Source organism: Pristiophorus japonicus, chromosome 9, assembly GCF_044704955.1.
Source record: "Pristiophorus japonicus isolate sPriJap1 chromosome 9, sPriJap1.hap1, whole genome shotgun sequence".
Taxonomy (NCBI): Eukaryota; Metazoa; Chordata; class Chondrichthyes; family Pristiophoridae; genus Pristiophorus; species Pristiophorus japonicus.
This window is the reverse complement of record NC_091985.1, coordinates 227,401,356-227,421,817: the sequence shown is the minus strand read 5'-3', so window position 1 is coordinate 227,421,817 and position 20,462 is coordinate 227,401,356. Positions and strand designations below refer to the sequence as shown.

General features: G+C 43.9%; 1 long non-coding RNA gene across 1 annotated transcript in view; it reads left to right on the top strand.

Moving 5' to 3' along the window:
• Positions 1–11,673, top strand: part of LOC139273850 (uncharacterized) — a 697,517-nt gene extending 685,844 nt beyond the window's left edge. The window contains exon 3 of the long non-coding RNA XR_011595406.1: positions 11,593–11,673. This is a non-coding gene — a long non-coding RNA (uncharacterized lncRNA). The remainder of the gene's footprint in view (positions 1–11,592) is intronic.
• Positions 11,674–20,462: the final 8,789 nt, after the last annotated feature.

The window sequence follows — 20,462 nt, the reverse complement described above, 5'->3', positions numbered from 1 at the left end:
ACAACGCCAACTAACAGTATGAAGACAATCCATAAATATAGACGAGAGTTGACATCACTTTATTTAAAAGAAAAAAACTTAATTGAACATTCAATATAGAGGAACTGAGAATTCAGCGTCCTTCCAGAAAACTTCAGTAAAGTATTAAATATAAGTTCACGGCAATTAATGCAAAGGCATAATTCATAGAAACATAGAAATATAGAAATTTACAGTGTAAAAGGAGGTCACTTCAGCCCATCGTGTCCGCGCAGGCCGACAAAGAGCGCTGAAGGTTACATATAAACCTATGAACACTGAACAATGCTGTGAAGGTAAAAAGCACCCAGCCCAACCAGACAACTGCAACACCCCTTATATTGAAACATTCTACAATCCACCCCAGCCATGTGATCTCCTAGGAGAAGCAAAAACCAGGTAAAAACCCAAGTCAGTTTGGGGGGAAAAAAGCTGGGAAAGTTCCACACCGACCCATCTGGGCGATCAAAACCAGTCCAGGAGATCACCGTGGCCGTATTCGATTCCATGCAGTACTTACCATCATATCTGTGCCGACCAACAAGAGGTTAGCCAGTCTGATCCCAATTACCAGCTTTAGGTCCGTAACTTTGCAACGTTATGGCACTTTAAGTGCCCATCCAACCATCTTTTAAATGTGGTGAGGGTTTCTGCATCCACAACTCTTCCAGGCAGTGAGTTGCAGATCCCCACAACCGTCTGCTTAAAGAAGCTCCCCACCCCCCAACCATTCCCAACTCAAATCCCCTCTAAACCTTCCACCAGTCCTCTCCTAATAGACGCCTCCACCAATGGAAATAGGCCTTTGCTATCCACTATATCCAGGCTGCTCAATAATTTGTACACCTCAATTTCTCATCTCAACCTCCTCTGTTCCATGAGAAGAAACCCAGCCTTTTCAATCTGTCATCATAACTAAGATTCTCCATTCCAGGCAGCATGCTAGTATATCTCCTCTGCACCCATTCTAGTGCAATCACATCCTTCCTATAATACGGTGACCAGAATTGCACGCAGTACTCCAGCTGTGGCCTAACCAAAGTATTATGCAATTTAATCAAAACCTCCCTGCTGTTATATTCTAAGCCTCGCCAATAAAGGCAAGCATTCCGTATGCCTTCTTAACCACCTTATCCACCTGGCTTGTTACTTTCAGGGATTAAGCACGCCAAGCTCCCTTTGTTTATCTACACTATTACGTGGCCTACCGTTTAATGTGTATACCTTTTCCTTATTAGCCATCTCAAAGTACATTACCTCAAACTTCTCTGAATTAAATTCCATTTGCCACTGTTCTGCGCACCTGACCAGTAGATTGAAATCCTCCTGCAGCCCATGAATTTCCTCTTAATTATCAAACCACACAGCTAATTTTAGTATCGCCTGCGAACTTCTTAATCATATTGCCTATATTCAAATCTAAATCGTTGATATATACCACAAAAAAACACAGGGCCAGGTATTAAGCCCTGCAGAACCACACTAGAAACATCCTTCCAGTCACAAAATCATCCATCAACCATTACCCTTTGCTTCCTACCTCTAAGCCAATCTTGGATCCAACTTGCCACTTTGCCGTGGATCCCATGCGCTTTAACCTTCATGACCAATCTACCATGTTCAATTCAAATAAAACATTCAACTGAGACAAAAATGTTCAATTAATGTCGAATCGCTGCGGAGGGGAGGGGAGCAGCTATCTGGGTAGCAATTATTGCTCAGAATATCTTTCACAGTCCCCAGTTGACTGTGGGCGGCTGCAGTACAAGGGATTATCAACCTAAATTAGACAGGGAACAAAGGTACATGAGATGATTACTATGGACACTGACCAATACATTCTTCATTGATCTATATACTGTTGGTGGGCCGAGGAATCAGCAGTACTCTCCCTCAGTATGGGGTGGAATACTGTGCGCCAGATGCCCATGAATTACTGAGCAGAGCAGTGCCTCAGCTATTAGTCAAGAGCAACTTATCAGGAACGCCAAAGGCTGCGAGAACCCGGTAATAAATATCCCTCATAAGTAGAATTATTGGCAGCACCATGTTTTTGAAGAATTTAGTGAAGACTGTGCCGTTGTACAGTTCCACCTGGAGTTTGGCTGAGATCCGTAACTGCTCCAAATTTATAGGGCAATCGGTGCCCCGGTGAGAAAATCAGGTTTCACAATAATTGGCGTTAGTTACAGTCACTTAACAAACAAGTCAATATATTATACTTCGTGCGCCCGGGCCACCAATGGGAAAATTGAACAGCTCAGTCCACGAAACTCCGCCCATTAAAATCAATGAGCAGAAAATAATCCCAGTGAGAATGTGCTCTGCCCATGCCCCCTAAGCACTGAATGGAACATCTTTCCCAGACCCTGCGTTAGGTTCTTAGGACCTCATGTTAACTATGTGAAATTTTCACTCATCTATTAAAAAATTAAAGTGTGATAATGAAAAATGATGAATCGGCTAAACATTACTGGTGGCGGCTTTACTCTTACATTACTGGTAGTACCCCAATTCCAACATTACCTTTGGTTATCCGAATCTAACATCACTGGTGGTCACTGAAGTGGGGCTATCGAGCTCTGTTATATTTAAAGGGTTACGAATGGATTTCGGAACTAAAACGAGCTGACATAGGCCTTTGTAGTGGTCAATTTTCTAAAGGTGTTTAAAGGGAAATAACATATCAGAATGATTAATTGTTACAAGCTGTGTAACCTGAGGACAATTACGGGAAGCCAAACTGTTGAACTACAGCAATCCCAGAGGGGCAGCTAAACAGGGCAAAGTGACACATTGGAAAAACTCCATCTGGTCAAGGCAAGAGAGATAAGATAATATTCTAATGTACCAATGAAGTCTTGGGACACAGAGAGGTTTATGGAAAAGTACTGGGAACAGGTGTGATCAGTAACGTACCTTTACTTTGAATGACAAAGGTTTCGACCATTCAAATCAATGTATGTCTCATGAATTGAATGTCCGGCCATTATAGGCTGAGGAACTGTATAAAAACCCTGTGATTTCTTTGTTCATAGAGAGCAAGTGAGGACAGCTCAGCAACAGGTTGACTGCAGAATCGACGCCCACTTGCAAGCAAATTAAAAACTTCTTGAATCTTTGAACCCAGACCTCGTGTTGAGTGTTAATTTTTAATACTCCACTACAGTCACTTTTCTCAAACATTACTGCTGATGATTCTACTCTAATATTACTGGTGATGGCCCTATTCGAGCATTACTGGTGATGACCGGACTCTAACATTACTGGTTGTCACCTTACACTAATATTACTGCTGATGACTCTGCTTTAACATTAATGGTGATGACCCTATTCGAACAATACTGGTGGTTATCCTCTCAAACATTATCGATGATGAATCTATTTTAACATTAATGTTAGTGACCTTACTCTAGCTTTACTGGTAGTGACCCTACTCTAACATTACTGGTGTGACTCTACTTTAACAGTACAGGTGGTGACACTACTCTAACATTACTGATGATGACTCTACTCTAAAAGAAGAGTTTGGCATCCGCCAGAACCATTCGGCTCCAGAACTCACTTGATCCAAACATGGATATTAGAGTTGAATTCAAGTGGGAACATGAGAGTGACTGCTGTTAACTTCAACATGTGAATGTTTAAAAATGTATAAAGTCGAGAAGTTGAGAACGTGGGAATTATATAGGGACAGTATAAGCTAACAAAGAATTCATGGTGGAATAGCCATGACATCTCAGACTCGAGACTGCGAAATGTTACAACACTAACGCATATTGAAACAAAACCCACAGCCTGCAGACAAACCTCAAGGTCTTATTAAATCATGTTATTAACCTGAAACATTAACAGAAGGTCTTTGTTTAAAATCAGACCATACTTAGGTCGGCTTATGCGTGGACAAAGGGAAAGAGGGATCAAAGAGGATAGGCTGAACTAGGATGTCACTCTAGCCCTATCTTGTTATCTTTTGCCGAAAATGTATAACCGTCGTCCCTTTACAATGTAACGTCACTTTGTCCGTAGGAAGTGGGTGCGTTCTATCAGAGTTGCATTCCTTCTGTCTGATAAGGTCCCCGATCGGGATTTGCTTTTTAAATCAAAGCTTGCTTTGTTTAAAGCACAAACGGTATTCGTTTCAGTAATTTTGCTGAACCAGATTGAGGTAATAGAATCCAGGAATCAACATTTGGTGTCAGAAGTGGGATCTCAACGGACGACTGCCGAAAACTTGCGAATTAAGAGCCAGACGAGCCTTGGATGAGACGAGGGGAAAGTGGCCACTGGAGTGACTATGATTTCAATACTGCTCCAGTTTCCCCCGGTTTCAAAAGTCTGAGGAAAGATTAGCCACTCGCTGGTTCTCAGGTAGTGTCTGAACGAGATCCAGGACAATCTGGTGAATATCTTTCAAACTTAGAATAGGGATAGAGATAGGGAAATTGCACGGTGATGCAAACCAAGCGGCGACTTGGAAAGATAGGTTAGAAGAGGTAAGTCTTGCACGGTGACGCAAACCAAGCGGCGACTTGGAAAGATAGGTTAGAAGTAGATCCGTGTGGCGACACGGAAAGTAGGGATAGTTCGAGCTAGATAGGGATAGATGATCAATCATGGATCCAAAAATTAATAGGAAAGAAAAGAGACTCTTGTGAACGTTTGTTTTAAATGAGAACTGCTTGTGTGATTTTTACTGTGTAAAAAAAAAGCCGGGGAGTTGTGGTTTGTTTTAGCTCCACCCACTTTTTCAAACAGAATGAAAGTTTTTTTTAACCCTTCGTAGTGTTGTCCTGTATTTGGGAAGTTTAAGAGTGTGAACCTTATTGAATTACGTATATTCGGATGATAAGTTACGGAGCCAGGAAATGCACAAAGGATAGGTTTGTTGAGTAAAAAAAAAAGAAAAAAATACATGGTCCCGGCGGTTAAAAAAAAGGATTTGACATGCTCACTTACTTGTCGAAAGAAAACATTCAGAGAAGGCACAGCAAACAACTGAGATGGATTCAAAAGGATTCAAACAAAATATTATATTAAATAACACGACCTTGAGGCTGGAACAATTGAGATAACGAAAAGCAGTCCACAGCCTATGTGCCAGACTTCCCTCTCGTTATGAAATAGACAAAAAAAAAGTAACGTACTAAATAGGTGCTGAAAGAAAAATAAATGTTCTGAGATTTTAAATTATGAGAAAAATTCCACTGCAGTCTAAAAAAAATCACTCCTGTCGAGTTGGCAGAAAAACTCCATTAAATTAGGGCTTTCATTGACAGAAGGAGGACATATTAAAAACCGTAGACATCTTAAAGAAAGAGTGCATGCACGATAAACGTACTCAGAGTTACACTGGGACCTCTGAGAAATGTATCGATAGACTATTTAGTTAAAATGGTTGGCTTTGCGTTGACTGAGGCTGATGACGAAATTGAATTTCAGTAAACAAATGTGTGGTCTCGTTTTAAATTAATTAAAAAAATATCTTTGGCAAGTACTTGAATAAGAAGTTAAAAAAATATTGGAGTTTAATCAAATGCTGCCTTTCCTGATGAAAAGATTTTTTTTCAGATGGTTACGTGAAGTCACGTAATGACATCAGGTCTTCTTACAAACCTGTAAAGGAGTTAACCCTTTCCATTGAAAGCCGATTCATACTGAACATTATCAATTTGGATTTCTTAATAGAAAAAAGACTCACCTAACAGAGGAATGGTGCGATAGTCAGAATAAAAATAAAAACAGAACTAGCTTATGTAATAATACTTGCCTGATATAATAAAGAAATAGATACTCAAACAAAACAAATTGAAGAGTTAAAAGGCTAAGATAAATAAGCTGAAAGGGATCCACAAACCCAACTTAACCCTGACCTCCGATTTCACGGAGTGACCTCGACATGCATGGCTATAATGCAGAATCAAGGGACCTGTGGGCCCTGGTAATGCAAACCCTGAGCCCAACTGAGCATGCCCGATTTCTAACTCACCTAGGACGTGCTACTCATGATGCACCCTAACGATGTCCAGGATCGCCTAAACGCTATCTTTAATGCTCTCACCACGACCCTTCAGAAGCCGATCAGTATGGAGCCGCCTCGGGTGGAAGGACCAAAACCTGACCCAAGGGGATACCAGATGGAACCGCAGTATTGCGTGCAGGGTTGGGTGGATAAACAGGAATACGATTATATCAAACACCCAAATGGCCCGGGCCCTGCTAATTACGGACCGCCCTGCTGTCCCCAGCCTGGTATGGGAAGAGGTCGGGGCTGGGAAAGACGAGATGGATGCTTTATTTGTGGGCAAGAAGGACATTGGAATAGAAATTGTCCCTCCCGTCAGCACGAAAAAGGAAGAGGAGGAAGAGGAGGGGGGCAAGGGGGGAGAGGACGGGGATCTTACACTAACTTCTCCCAGAACAACCCCTTTGACCAACCGTCCCCGATTCGTATTTACTACGCAGCTTGATTGTGCAGGGACCCTCCCCGGATGATGAACCGATATTGTAAAAAATTCGGAATGAGTGGCGACCCTTCTTGATAGATACGGGAGCCTTCATGTCTTCTGTACAATCAAAGCTTAAACTCCCCGCCTTCACTGAAACAAAGGGACTCAGGATTCCTGGGAAAAGTTTCTACATTTCCGGTGTCAGCACCGGTAAAAATGGGTTACCAGGAAGAATCGGTGGAACATCGATTTGTTATCACAACCAATCTGGACTGTAACATGATGGCTAGAGACCTCCTCTGCAAATTCCAGTTGCATTTGGAGTGTGGAGATGATGGGATTATTGTAAAACAGGGAACCCTTAAGCGGCAGTATTATACCACTAGAACCCCTCAGTGGTGGTCTCTGGACCTGCCGCAGGCACCCTATCACGTGATCCTAGCATACGATCCCAGTGGAAAGAATCAGGACCTGCAGAACTTTTATCAGGATCACGAAGGGGAAGTGACGGAAATTCTATTAAGGGCGAGAGTGACTGGACGGGAAGGGAAGGCAGATTTTGTGGAAATGGACAGCGCCCAACGGTGGCACCACATATTACTCGTGAAGTATTACCTCCCCACCACGCTAAAGATTTGGGAGTTATGGTGCGCCAGGCTATAGACGAGGCTGACCCTACCAGCCGGGATGTGCAAATTGTAAAACATGGACGAACAGTCCAATTCCACGGGGACCCCGAGAAACATAGAAACATAGAAAATAGGTGCAGGAGCAGGTCATTCAGCCCTTCTAGCCTGCACCGCCATTCAATGAGTTCATGGCTGAACATGAAACTTCAGTACCCCATTCCTGCTTTCTCGCCATACCCCTTGATCCCCCGAATAGTAAGGACTTCATCTAACTCCCTTTTGAATATATTTAGTGAATTGGCCTCAACTACTTTCTGTGGTAGAGAATTCCACAGGTTCACCACTCTCTGGGTGAAGAAGTTTCTCCTCATCTCGGTCCTAAATGGCTTACCCCTTATCCTTAGACTGTGACCCCTGGTTCTGGACTTCCCCAACACTGGGAACATTCTTCCTACATCTAACCTGTCTAAACCGTCAGAATTTTAAACGTTTCTATGAGGTCCCCTCTCATTGTTCTGAACTCCAGTGAATACAAGCCCAGTTGATCCAGTCTTTCTTGATAAGTCAGTCCCACCATCCCGGGAATCAGTCTGGTGAATCTTCGCTGCACTCCCTCAATAGCAAGAATGTCCTTCCTCAAGTTAGGAGACCAAAACTGTACACAATACTCCAGGTGTGGCCTCACCAACTGTACAACTGTAGCAACACCTCCCTGCCCCTGTACTCAAATCCCTTCGCTATGAAGGCCAACATGCCATTTGCTTTCTTAACCGCCTGCTGTACCTGCATGCCAACCTTCAATGACTGATGTACCATGACACGCAGGTCTCGTTGCACCTTCCCTTTTCCTAATCTGTCACCATTCAGATAATAGTCTGTCTCTCTGTTTTTACCACCAACGTGGATAACCTCACATTTATCCACATTATACTTCATCTGCCATTCATTTGCCCACTCACCTAACCTATCCAAGTCACTCTGCAGCCTCATAGCATCCTCCTCGCAGCTCACACTGCCACCCAACTTAGTGTCATCCGCAAATTTGGAGACACTACATTTAATCCCCTCGTCTAAATCATTAATGTACAATGTAAACAGCTGGGGCCCCAGCACAGAACCTTGCGGTACACCACTAGTCACTGTCTGTCATTCTGAAAAGTACCCATTTACTCCTACTCTTTGCTTCCTGTCTGACAACCAGTTCTCAATCCACGTCAGCACACTACCCCCAATCCCATGTGCTTTAACTTTGCACATTAATCTCTTGTGTTGGACCTTGTTGAAAGCCTTCTGAAAGTCCAAATATACCGCATCAACTGGTTCTCCTTTGTCCACTTTACTGGAAACATCCTCAAACAATTCCAGAAGTTTTGTCAAGCATGATTTCCCTTTCACAAATCCATGCTGACTTGGACCTATCATGTCACCTCTTTCCAAATGCGCTGCTATGACATCCTTAATAATTGATTCCATCATTTTACCCACTGCTGAGGTCAGGCTGATGGGTCTATAATTCCCTGTTTTCTCTCTCCCTCCTTTTTTAAAAAGTGGGGTTACATTGGCTACCATCCACTCGATAGGAACTGATCCAGAGTCAATGGAATGTTGGAAAATTACTGTCAATGCATCCGCTATTTCCAAGGCCACCTCCTTAAGTACTCTGGGATGCAGTCCATCAGGCCCTGGGGATTTATCGGCCGTCAATCCCATCAATTTCCCCAACACAATTTCCCGACTCATAAAGATTTCCCTCAGTTCCTCCTCCTTACCAGACCCTCTGACCCCTTTGATATTCTGGAAGGTTGTTTGTGTCCTCCTTAGTGAATACCGAACCAAAGTACTTGTTCAAATGGTCTGCCATTTCTTTCTTCCCCGTCATGACCTCCCCTGATTCTGACTGCAGGGGACCTACGTTTGTCTTTACTTACCTATTTCTCTTTACATACCTATAGAAACTCTTGCAATCAGCCTTAATGTTCCCTGCAAGCTTCTTCTCGTACTCCATTTTCCCTGCCCTAATCAAAGCCTTTGTCCTCCTCTGCTGAGTTCTAAATTTCTCCCAGTCCCTGGGTTCGCTGCTATTTCTGGCCAATTTGTATGCCACTTCCTTGGCTTTAATGCTATCCCTGATTTCCCTAGATAGCCACGGTTGAGCCACCTTCCCTTTTTTATTTTTATGCCAGACAGGAATGTACAATTGTTGTAATTCATCCATGCGGTCTCTAAATGTCTGCCATTGCCCATGCACAGTCAACCCCTTAATCTATCCTAGCCAATTCATGCCTCATACCTTCAAAGTTACCCTTCTTTAAGTTCTGGACCATTCATCTCTGAATTAACTGTTTCATTCTCCATCCTAATGCAGAATTCCATCATATTATGGTCACTCTTAACGACTCTGCAGCATCATACTGGCTCTGACATACCTGACTATGTGGATCCTCATGTGTGAGCAGAGGACCCCTCCCAAGTGGGTTATACTCCGATTGATCCGATTGAGATCCCAGTGCAGGGCAATGTGGACTGGCCCTCTATCCGACAGTACCCACTGAAATCACAGGCAATACCGAGTATCCACCGAGCTTTGGAGGCTAGCCGAGTCAAACCAATTTGCTAGATTCCAGTCCCTAGCACGGCTAAACAAATGCGACAGTGGTTGGGGCTGATCAATTACTGCAGATCCTGGATCCCTAATGTTGCCCTGATGACTAAGCACCTCACCCCGTATACAAATAAGTAAGGCAGCTTTGAAATAGAAACAGCAGACGTCCAAGCCTTTAACGAACTAAAGACAGCCCTGCTGCAAGCTCCAGCTTTGGGCCGGCCCCTCAATGACCGGCCCTTTCAACTGTATTGTACAATTCTGAAAGACTGTGCTACCGTTGTCTTAACACCTCTCACTCCGTAGCTGCCCTCCTGGGCCAACTGCAGACTCAACACCTTACCATGGCCAGGCAAAGCAGATATGAGATCTACTTACCAAACAATCCTAAGCTGACCTTTCGGCACTGTACTGCAGTTAATCCGGCCTGTTTTCTTACTGAGCCACCCCAAGATGAGGAAGAACCCAGTCATGATTGTTTATCTTTAATTCAAGAGGCCACATCAGTCAGGGAAGATTTAGTTGTTGTACCAATGGAGGACCCAGACTGTATTATGTATGTTGACGGAAGTTCGTCTATTAATCCAGAAGGTACACGAATCTCAGGATATGCCATAGTAAACCAGGAGAATCAGGTCTTGGAATCTGCCGCTTTTGAAACCGCCTATTCTGCCGAACAAACTGAACTATTCGCCCTCACCCGAGCCTGTATCTTGGCCAAAGATCTCAAAGTCAATATCTATACCGACTCTAGGTATGCCTTTGGGGTGGCCCATGATTTCGGACAATTATGGAAAAATAGGGGATTCCTAACCTCACAGGGGAATGAGATATCCCATAAGCAACTAGTATCTGATTTGTTGAAAGCCCGCATGCTCCCCAAGCACATTGCCGTTGTTAAATGTACCGCCCACACCACCGGAAAATCCCCGGTTGATATAGGGAACCACTGTGCTGACAAAGAGGCTAAACAGGCCTTTCGTGACCAATAGATGGTCATGCCCAAAATGATGAGTGAGACTAAAAAATCCTGCGAAGGATAAGTTAGCCTCGGAAAAACCAATGCCAACCATCCAAGATGTTATAAAAGCACAGGAAGACGCTCCTGAAAAAGATAAACTGTAGTGGAAATATCATGGATGTACTTATGACAATGTTTCTAAACTCTGGACCACTCCCGCGGAACAGACTTGCATGTCTGACGAGTTGGCTCTATGGGTTATTGACTGTATGCATTTTGCTACTCATTGTGGAGCAAGAACCATGAGTGATACACTTTTGGCTACTTGGTGGCACCCTAGACTCCAGGCGCTCGCCCAGAACATCAGTAGTCGTTGCCTGGTTTGCCAGCAACATAATTGAGGGAAGGGAGTCCCCTGTGATTGGGGTAAAACGCCCCTACCCGAAGGTTCCTTTGAGACATTTCAGTTGGACTACATTGAGTTGCAAAAAGTTCAGTGTTACAAATATGTGTTAGTAATAGTAGATGTGTTTAGCAGATGGATTGAAGCCTACCCTACCCTGGACAATAAGGCTCAAACTGTTGTTAAGGAGTTAATGAGGGAAATTGTTCCTAGATATGGTATCTCAGCTCGACTGATGACCACCTATATTCTTTCTCTGACTCAGGCTCTGCGACTAGCTCACAACCAGGTTCAAGATGCTCACCTCAACCTCCCAGTTTTACCCGAATTGTCCCTCGTGGCACCAGGGAAGTATGGATTCGGAAGGGATTAGAGCCACAATGGGAGGGGCCTTTTCAGGTGTTACTCACTACCCCCACTGCAGCCAAGGTTGAGGGGAGGGGTGCGTGGGTTCACGTGCACCACTGCAAGCTCACCACCCTCTAACGAACCTATTTTACTGGTTATTCTAATTCCTGTTTCTGTTCCAGACTTCCTCTTCTCCATAGCTGAACAAGGCCGTTGGCATCCTGATTGGAATTTGAACCAGTTTGAACTTTTACCCGTAGTGATAGACAGCCAGCTACACCGACGGTGACCTAAGAAGAGAGATGGGAGAACCGAACTCTTTTAATCAGCAAAATAATTGGACTATTTATCTGAATCCTGAGCCATAAGATGAAACTGTCTGTATGCCACAATCTGTATATTAGTGTTGATATATGACAGTTTCGGCGCATGGGAGGGGAGACAGAGACGAGAGCTCCATGTAAACACCTTTTTGTACATGTCTTATGTTTATGCGCAAAATGGGAACTTTTCTAGATGCTGGGTGTGTTCACATTCCCTATACATTCCAAAGGGGGGATTCCTTTGCGCCCCGTTCCACTGACCATAACTGAGACTGTTAGATGGATTCAGAGCCAAACTATCACGAGAGGAGGGGGGCCAATACAAATACGAGAGAGGAAAGGCGGGTCAAAAGAGGGATCACAGAGATCAGGAGGAGTATCATATCGTTACCACATGAACGACCACGGGGAGGTCAGCATGTGGGAGAGTGCTGGAGATCCCATTAGTCAGACATTCCAGGGATGGTACCAACCAACCTACAACCGTGAAAAGGAACCCCCATTCATAGCCCTGACCAATACCTCAGGGATTGGGAGGCCAACCGGGGACATATGTCTAACCCGAAATGACACCAGTAACAAGGGACATATCGTAGGGTACAGCAATTGCCCACACAGTCTCAACCTCACCATAGGTGCACGAGTCACCATCCACTCTCACGATCCAAATCCTTGGTTGCCTAGGCGATGGACAGGGTTCTGCTATCTGGGATATGTGGTGCCATTTGTGCGGCAAGTACGTACCCTGGCGAAAGCACATGCCTCCAGCCGATACAAGCGAGCCATCACCCCCACCGACAAGTTCTTTGGGGTCTTAATGTTCCCAATCGGGATAAGACGTCTCATGGACGATGTACAGAACCTGGAGACGATTTTGGAACAGATAGCTAATAATACTGCTGAAGCTCTGGAGGGCATCACAGCTGAAATGGTAGCAATAAGGACCGTAGCATTACAAAACCGAATGGCCCTCAATTACCTGTTAGCTGAGAAAGGGGGAACATGTGCCCTGATAGGATCTGAATGATGCAATTGCATTCCTGATAGTTCAGAAAACATAACCAATCTCGCTGATCACATAAGAATGGAGGTGAAGACGTTATCCACACCAGCAGAAGGATCTAGCTGGTTTGATTGGCTATCAGATGGATCTTGGAGATCCTATCTAATTGTTGGTTGCCTTAACCGTTGTTGTAAAATAATGATGGCAAGGTTAGCAAACCCTCTTGTGGTCAAGGGCTCCCGAGTTATGATCCAACAAACTAAAGAACTACTCGACAATAACAACAATATGATTCAGGAAATAGAGTGTGAACGGATGAATGCGATACTCCTAGAATGATTCTAAGTGTTATCATGGAGTGATAAAAGAGGGGAATGTGAATGTTTAAAAATGTATAAAGTCGAGAAGTTGAGAACCGTGGGAATTATATAGGGACAGTATAAGCTAACAAAGAATTCATGGTGGAATAGCCATGACATCTCAGACTCGAGACTGCGAAATGTTACAACACTAACGCATATTGAAACAAAACCCACAGCTTGCATAAAAACCTCAAGGTCTTAATAAATCATGTTATTAAACATTAACAGAAGGTCTTTGTTTAAAATCAGTCCATACTTAGGTCGGCTTATGCGTGGACAAAGGAAAAGAGGGATCAAAGAGGATAGGCTGAACTAGGATGTCACTCGAGCCCTATCTTGTTATCTTTTGCCGAAAATGTATAACCGTCGTCCCTTTACAATGTAACATCACTTTGTCCATAGGAAGTGGGTGCGTTCTATCAGAGTTGCATTCCTTCTGTCTGATAAGATCCCTGATCTGGATTTGCTTTTTAAATAAAAGCTTGCTTTGTTTAAAGCACAAACGGTATTCGTTTCAGTAATTTTGCTGAACCAGATTGAGGTAAAAGAATCCAGAAATCAACACACACATCATTTGACCGAGTGTGGCATCGAGAAGGCCTAGTAAAATTGAAGTAAATGGGAATGAGGGCGGAAAGCCTCCATAGGCTGCAGTCATCCTAGCACAAAGGAAGATGGTTGTGGTTGTTGGAGGTCAATCATCACAGCCCCAGGACATCGCTGCATGAGTTCCTCATGGAAGTGTCCTACGCCCAACCATCATTATATGCTTCATCAATGAATTTCCCCCATCTTAAGGTCAGGTTGTTAGCTGATGAATACAGTGTTCAGTTCCATTCACAAATCATCAGAAATTGAAGCAGTCCGTGTCTTTATGGAACAAGAGCTGGACGACATTCAGGCTTGGGCGGAAAAGTGGCAAGTAACATGTGCACCGCACAAGTGCCAGTCAATGACCATCTCCGAAAAGCGAAAGTCTGACCACCTCCCATTGATAGTCAATGGCAGTACAATCGACGAAAACCCCACCATCAACAGTCTGGGTGGTTACCATTGAACATGGATGTAACTGGATCAGCCCCGTATATATTGTGGCAAAATAGCAGGTCAGAGGCTGGGTATTCTGTGGTGAGTGTCTCACATCCTGACTCCCCAAAGCCTTCCCCCATCTACAAGGCACAAGGGTCAGAACTGCGATGGACTACTCTCCACTTGCTTGGATGAGTGCAGTTCCAATAACACTAAAGATGCTCGACACCAACCAGCGCAAAGCTGCCCTCTTGATTAGAACCCCATCAGTACTCTCACCCTCCACCACCAGCGCACCATGACTGCAGTGTGTACCATCTACCAGAAGGACTGCAGCAACTCACCAAGACTTCTTCGGCAGCACCTCCCAAACCCGAGACCTCTACCACCTAGAAGGACAAGGGCAGCAGGCGCATGGAAACACGACTACTTCCATGTTCTCCTCCAAGTAAAACACCATCCTGAATTGGTAATACGTAGGCATTCCCCTAACGTCGCTGGATTAAAATCCTAGAACTCCCACCCTTACAGCACTTTAGGAGTTCCTTCACCACAAAGACTTGAGCGGTTGAAGAAGACAACTCATTACCATTTCACAAGGGCAATTCTAGATAGGCAATAAATGCTGGCTTCGGAAGCGGCGCCCATATCCCAGAACGATTTAAAAAATAATTACTAGGGGGGAAGCAACTCTAACATTACTAGTGGTGACCCTACTCTAGCAATACTGCTGGTGATTCGACTCTAATATTATTGGTAGTGACTCTACTCTAACATTAATGGTACTGTCCCTTCGCTAACATCACTCGTGGTGACCCTACTCTTGCAATACTGGTGGGTATTCGACTCTAACATTACTGGTGCTAACTCTACTCTAACATTACTGGTGGTGACCCTACTCTAACATTATTGTTGGTTGCACTAATTTTCCAGTAATTCTGGTGACCCTACTCAATTATTACTGGTGGTAACTCCTTTCTTACCATACTGATGGTGACGTATTCTAATATTACTTGTGGTGACACTTACTCAAACATAACTGGACGTGACATCATTCTAACATCACTGGGAATGGATGTACTCTAACATTAATTGTGGCGATTCAACTCTAACATTACTGGTGGTGGAAGTACCCTAACATTAATGGTGGAGAATCTACACCAACATTATTGTTGGCGACTCCACTATAACTTTACTGGTTGTGACACTACCCTAACATTACTGTTAGTGACTCTACTGCAACAATACTGATGGTGACTTAGCTCTAACATTACTGTTGGTGACCAGACACTAACATTAATGCGAGTGACCCTTCTCGAATATAAATCTTGGTGATCTTACTCTAACATTACTGGTGTTGACTCTGCTCTAACATTATTGGCGGGGTCTCAATTCTAACATTACTGATGTTGATTCTACTCTAACATTACAGGTGGTGACTCTATTCTAACATTAATGGGTTGGACTCAACTCTAACATTGCTCATGGTGAACCTACTCAAACAGTACTGGTGGTGACTGTATTTAACATTATTGGCGGTGACCCTACTCTATCATTACGGGTGGTGACTCTATTCTAAAAGTAATGGCTTGGACTCACTCGAACATTATTCCTCATGATCATACGACCGTGCAGCCATACGCCTTAGCTGGTACACTCATAGGCCACCCTCAACAGCTCACCAAAATTGGCTACATGGCCCTCCAGCCTAAAGAATTGCTCAACTCTGGATCAGTTCCTATGGAGTGGAGGGTAGCCAATGTAACCCCACTTTTTAAAAAAGGAGGGAGAGAGAAAGCAGGAGATTATAGACCGGTCAGCCTGACATCGGTAGTGGGTAAAATGGTGGAATCAATTATTAAGGATGTCATAGCAGCGCATTTGGAAAGAGGTGACATGATATGTCCAAGTCAGCATGGATTTGTGAAAGGGAAATCTTGTGGAATTTTTTGAGGATGTTTCCAATAGAGTGGACAAGGGAGAACCAGTTGATGTGGTGTATTTGGACTTTCAGAAGGCTTTCGACAAGGTCCCACACAAGAGATTAATGTGCAAAGTTAAAGCACATGGGATTGTGGGTAGTGTGCAGACATGGATTGAGAACTGGTTGGCAGACAGGAAGCAAAGAGCAGGAGTGAAAGGGTACTTTTCAAAATGGCAGGCAGTGACTAGTGGGGTACCGCAAGGTTCTGTGCTGGGGCCCCAGCTGTTTACATTGTACATTAATGATTTAGATGAGGGGATTAAATGTAGTATCTCCAAATTTGCGGATGACACTAAGTTGGCTGGCAGTGTGAGCTGCGAGGAGGATGCTGTGAGGCTGCAGAGTGACTTGGATAGGTTAGGTGAGTGGGAAAATGCATGGCAGATGAAGTATAATGTGGATAAATGTGAGGTTATCCACTTTGGTGGTAAAAACAGAGAGACAGACTATAATCTGAATGGTGACAGATTAGGAAAAGGGGGGGGGGTGCAACGAGACCTGGGTGTCATGGTACATCAGTCATTGAAGGTACAGCAGGCGGTTAAGAAAGCAAATGGCATGTTGGCCTTCATAGCGAGGGGATTTGAGTACAGGGGCAGGGAGATGTTACAACAGTTGTACAGGGCCTTGGTGAGACCTTACCTGGAGTATTGTGTACAGTTTTGGTCTCCTAACTTGAGGAAGGACATTCTTGCTATTGAGGGAGTGCAGCGAAGGTTCACCAGACTGATTCCCGGGATGGCGGGACTGACATTTCAAGAAAGACTAGATCAACTGGGATTGTATTCACTGGAGTTCAGAAGAATGAAAGGGGATCTCATAGAAACCTCTAATGGGTTTAGACAGGTTCGATGCAGGAAGAAAGTTCTTAATGTTGGGGAAGTTCAGAACCAGGGGTCACCGTCTAAGGATAAGGGGTAAGCCATTTAGGACCTAGATGAGGAGAAACGTCTTCACCCAGAGAGTGGTGAACCTGTGGAATTCTCTACCACAGAAAGTTGTTGAGGCCAATTCACTAAATATATTCAAAAAGGAGTTAGATGTAGTCCTTACTACTAGGGAGATCAAGGGGTATGGCGAGAAAGCAGGAATGGGGTACTGAAGTTGCATGTTCAGCCATGAACTCATTGAATGGCGGTGCATGCTCGAAGGACCGAATGGCCTACTTCTGCACCTATTTTCTACGTTCCTATGTTTCTATGTAACCCTAATCTAGAGGCATTGGAGATGTTAAAAAAATGATTTACAAAGTGTGATATGAGAAATGCGATGTTATACCTATCAGGAAAGCATTAACAGGCTGGGTGTCTTTTCTCATGAAAAGAGAAGGCTGAGTGGTGGCTGTAATACATATAGTTTCACCCATTGGACTACTGTGGCATTCTAGCCATCGCTGTTTACAACAATAAAACGGAACAAGTCACCTGAATGGTTCCTGAAGTTATCAGCCATCTTAAAGCCTGTGTGTTTGTGAGGTCGTAGCGAAAACATACATTGGCGACGAGGATGGGATAATCGGATAACCTCGCTGAAATTCTTGTCGGTGGATGATTCAGCCAACTGACAGAGAGACTTTGAAAGCATCTTTTTTTTGTTTTGATTAACGGCTAAAAATCCAAGGTAAATTACAAGCACACTTGGCTGAACTGCCAGAGTCCAGATGGCTGCAACTGTAGGGCACTTGGGGGAGTTTCAACGCGACCATGACATTTCAGAGCATATGTGGAGCGGCCAGAAATGTTTTACACCACAAATAGTATCATCGAATTCCCTGATGCTGAAAACCATAACTGGGTGGTGTTGGATAGAAAACGGGTTATTTTCTTAACTGAAGTAGTTCCCGATGTGTATGGAACCCTGAAAAACTTGCTTGTGCCTATCAAACCAAAGGACACATCACTTAAGCAAAATCTAACTAAGTTATAACAGCACTACAGTCATGAGCCCCTGGAAAATGCTGAAAGTTACCGTTTCAAAATATGAGATCAGTTAAACGATGAAAGTAACAGTGAGTACATTGTAGCATTAAAAAAGCTATCGATTCACTGTAATTTCAGAAACGATCATGATTGAGCATTGCGTGACCACTTTGTTTTTGGGATGAAAATGATGCGATCAGAAGCAAGTTATTGACAACTCAGAACTTGACTTTTGATTTAGCTTGTCAGTCAGCTATATCACTGGACATGGCCGACTAATATTCCCGAGAATTTCGTACCATTTCTAGTCGTTAGACAACCGAGGTGAATCGCCTGCAGGTTAAAAGTAAAATTGAGAGGAAATTTCATACCGGCGTTCAAAATAATGAGGGGTCTGCACAAAGTAGATAGAGAGAAGCTGTTCCCATTGGCAGAAAGGTCGAGAACCAGAGTACACAGAGTTAAGGTCATTGGCAGAAGAATCAAAGGCGAAATGAGGAAAAGCATTTTTACACTGCGAGTGGGGTTGATCTGAACTGAACGACATGACAGTGTGGTGCAGGCAAATGACTTCGTGTCTTTCCAAAGAGAATTAGATAAGTAACTGAAAGAAAAGCAAAAATTGCAGGGCCACGGGTAAAGGGTCTGGGAGTGGAACAATCTGACACGCCCTTGTAGAGAGCCGGCACAGACTCGACGGGGCAAATGACCTCATTCTGTGCTGTAAATGTCAATGGAATAGACTTTGCAATATTGAAGTAATTTTAATGCACTAGCACTTTACAATATAATAGTTCTTTAACTGGTATATCACCCTGCAATATAATTGTACATTCCTGTCTGGCATAAAAATATAAAAGGGAAGGTGGCTTAACCGTGGCTATCAAGGGAAATCAGGTATAGTATTAAAGCCAAGGAAGTGGCATACAAATTGGCCAGAAATAGCAGCGAACCCGGGGACTGGGAGAAATTTAGAACTCAGCAGAGGAGGACAAAGGGTTTGATTAGGGCAGCGAAAATGGAGTACGAGAGGAAGCTTGCAGGGAACATTAAGACGGATTGCAAAAGTTTCTATAGGTATGTAAGGAGAAAAAGGGAAAAAGACAAATGTAGGTCCCGTGCAGTCAGAATCAGGGGAAGTCATAACGGCGAACAAAGAAATGGCAGACCAATTGAACAAGTACTTTGGTTCGGTATTCACTAAGGAGGACACAAACAACCTTCCGGATATAAAAGGGGTCAGAGGGTCTAGTAAGGAGGAGGAACTGAGGGAAATCTTTATTAGTCGGGAAATTGTGTTGGGGAAATTGATGGGATTGAAGGCCGATAAATCCCCAGGGCCTGATGGACTGCATCCCAGAGTACTTAAGGAGGTGGCCTTGGAAATAGCGGATGCATTGACAGTCATTTTCCAACAGTACATTGACTCTGGATCAGTTCCTATCGAGTGGAGGGTAGCCAATGTAACCCCACTTTTTAAAAAAGGAGGGAGAGAGAAAACAGGGAATTATAGACCGGTCAGCCTGACCTCAGTAGTGGGTAAAATAATGGAATCAATTATTAAGGATGTCATAGCAGCGCATTTGGAAAGAGGTGACATGATAGGTTCAAGTCAGCATGGATTTGTGAAAGGGAAATCATGCTTGACAAATCTTCTGGAATTTTTTGAGGATGTTTCCAGTAGAGTTTACAAGGGAGAACCCGATGAAGTGGTATATTTGGACTTTCAGAAGGCTTTCGACAAGGTCCCACACAAGAGATAAATGTGCAAAGTTAAAGCACATGGGATTGGGGGTAGTGTGCTGACGTAGATTGAGAACTGGCTGTCAGGAAGCAAAGAGTAGGAGTAAATGGGTACTTTTCAGATTGGCAGGCAGTGACTAGTGGCGTACCACAAGGTTCTGTGCTGGGGCCCCAGCTGTTTACACTGTACATTAATGATTTAGACGAGGGGATTAAATGTAGTATCTCCAAATTTGCGGATGACACGAAGTTGGGTGGCAGTGTGAGCTGCGAGGAGGATGCTATGAGGCTGCAGAGTGAATTGGATAGGTTAGGTGAGTGGGCAAATGCATGGCAGATGAAGTATAATGTGGATAAATGTGAGGTTATCCACTTTGGTGGTAAAAACAGAGAAACAGACTATTATTTGAATGGTGACAGATTAGGAAAAGGGGAGGTGCAACGAGACCTGGGTGTCATGGTACATCAGTCATTGAAGGTTGGCATGCAGGTACAGCAGGCGATTAAGAAAGCAAATGGCATGTTGGCCTTCATAGCGAGGGGATTTGAGTACAGGGGCAGGGAGGTATTGCTACAGTTCTACAGTGCCTTGGTGAGGCCACACCTGGAGTATTGCGTACAGTTTTGGTCTGCTAACTTGAGGAAGGACATTCTTGCTATTGAGGGAGTGCAGCGAAGGTTCACCAGAC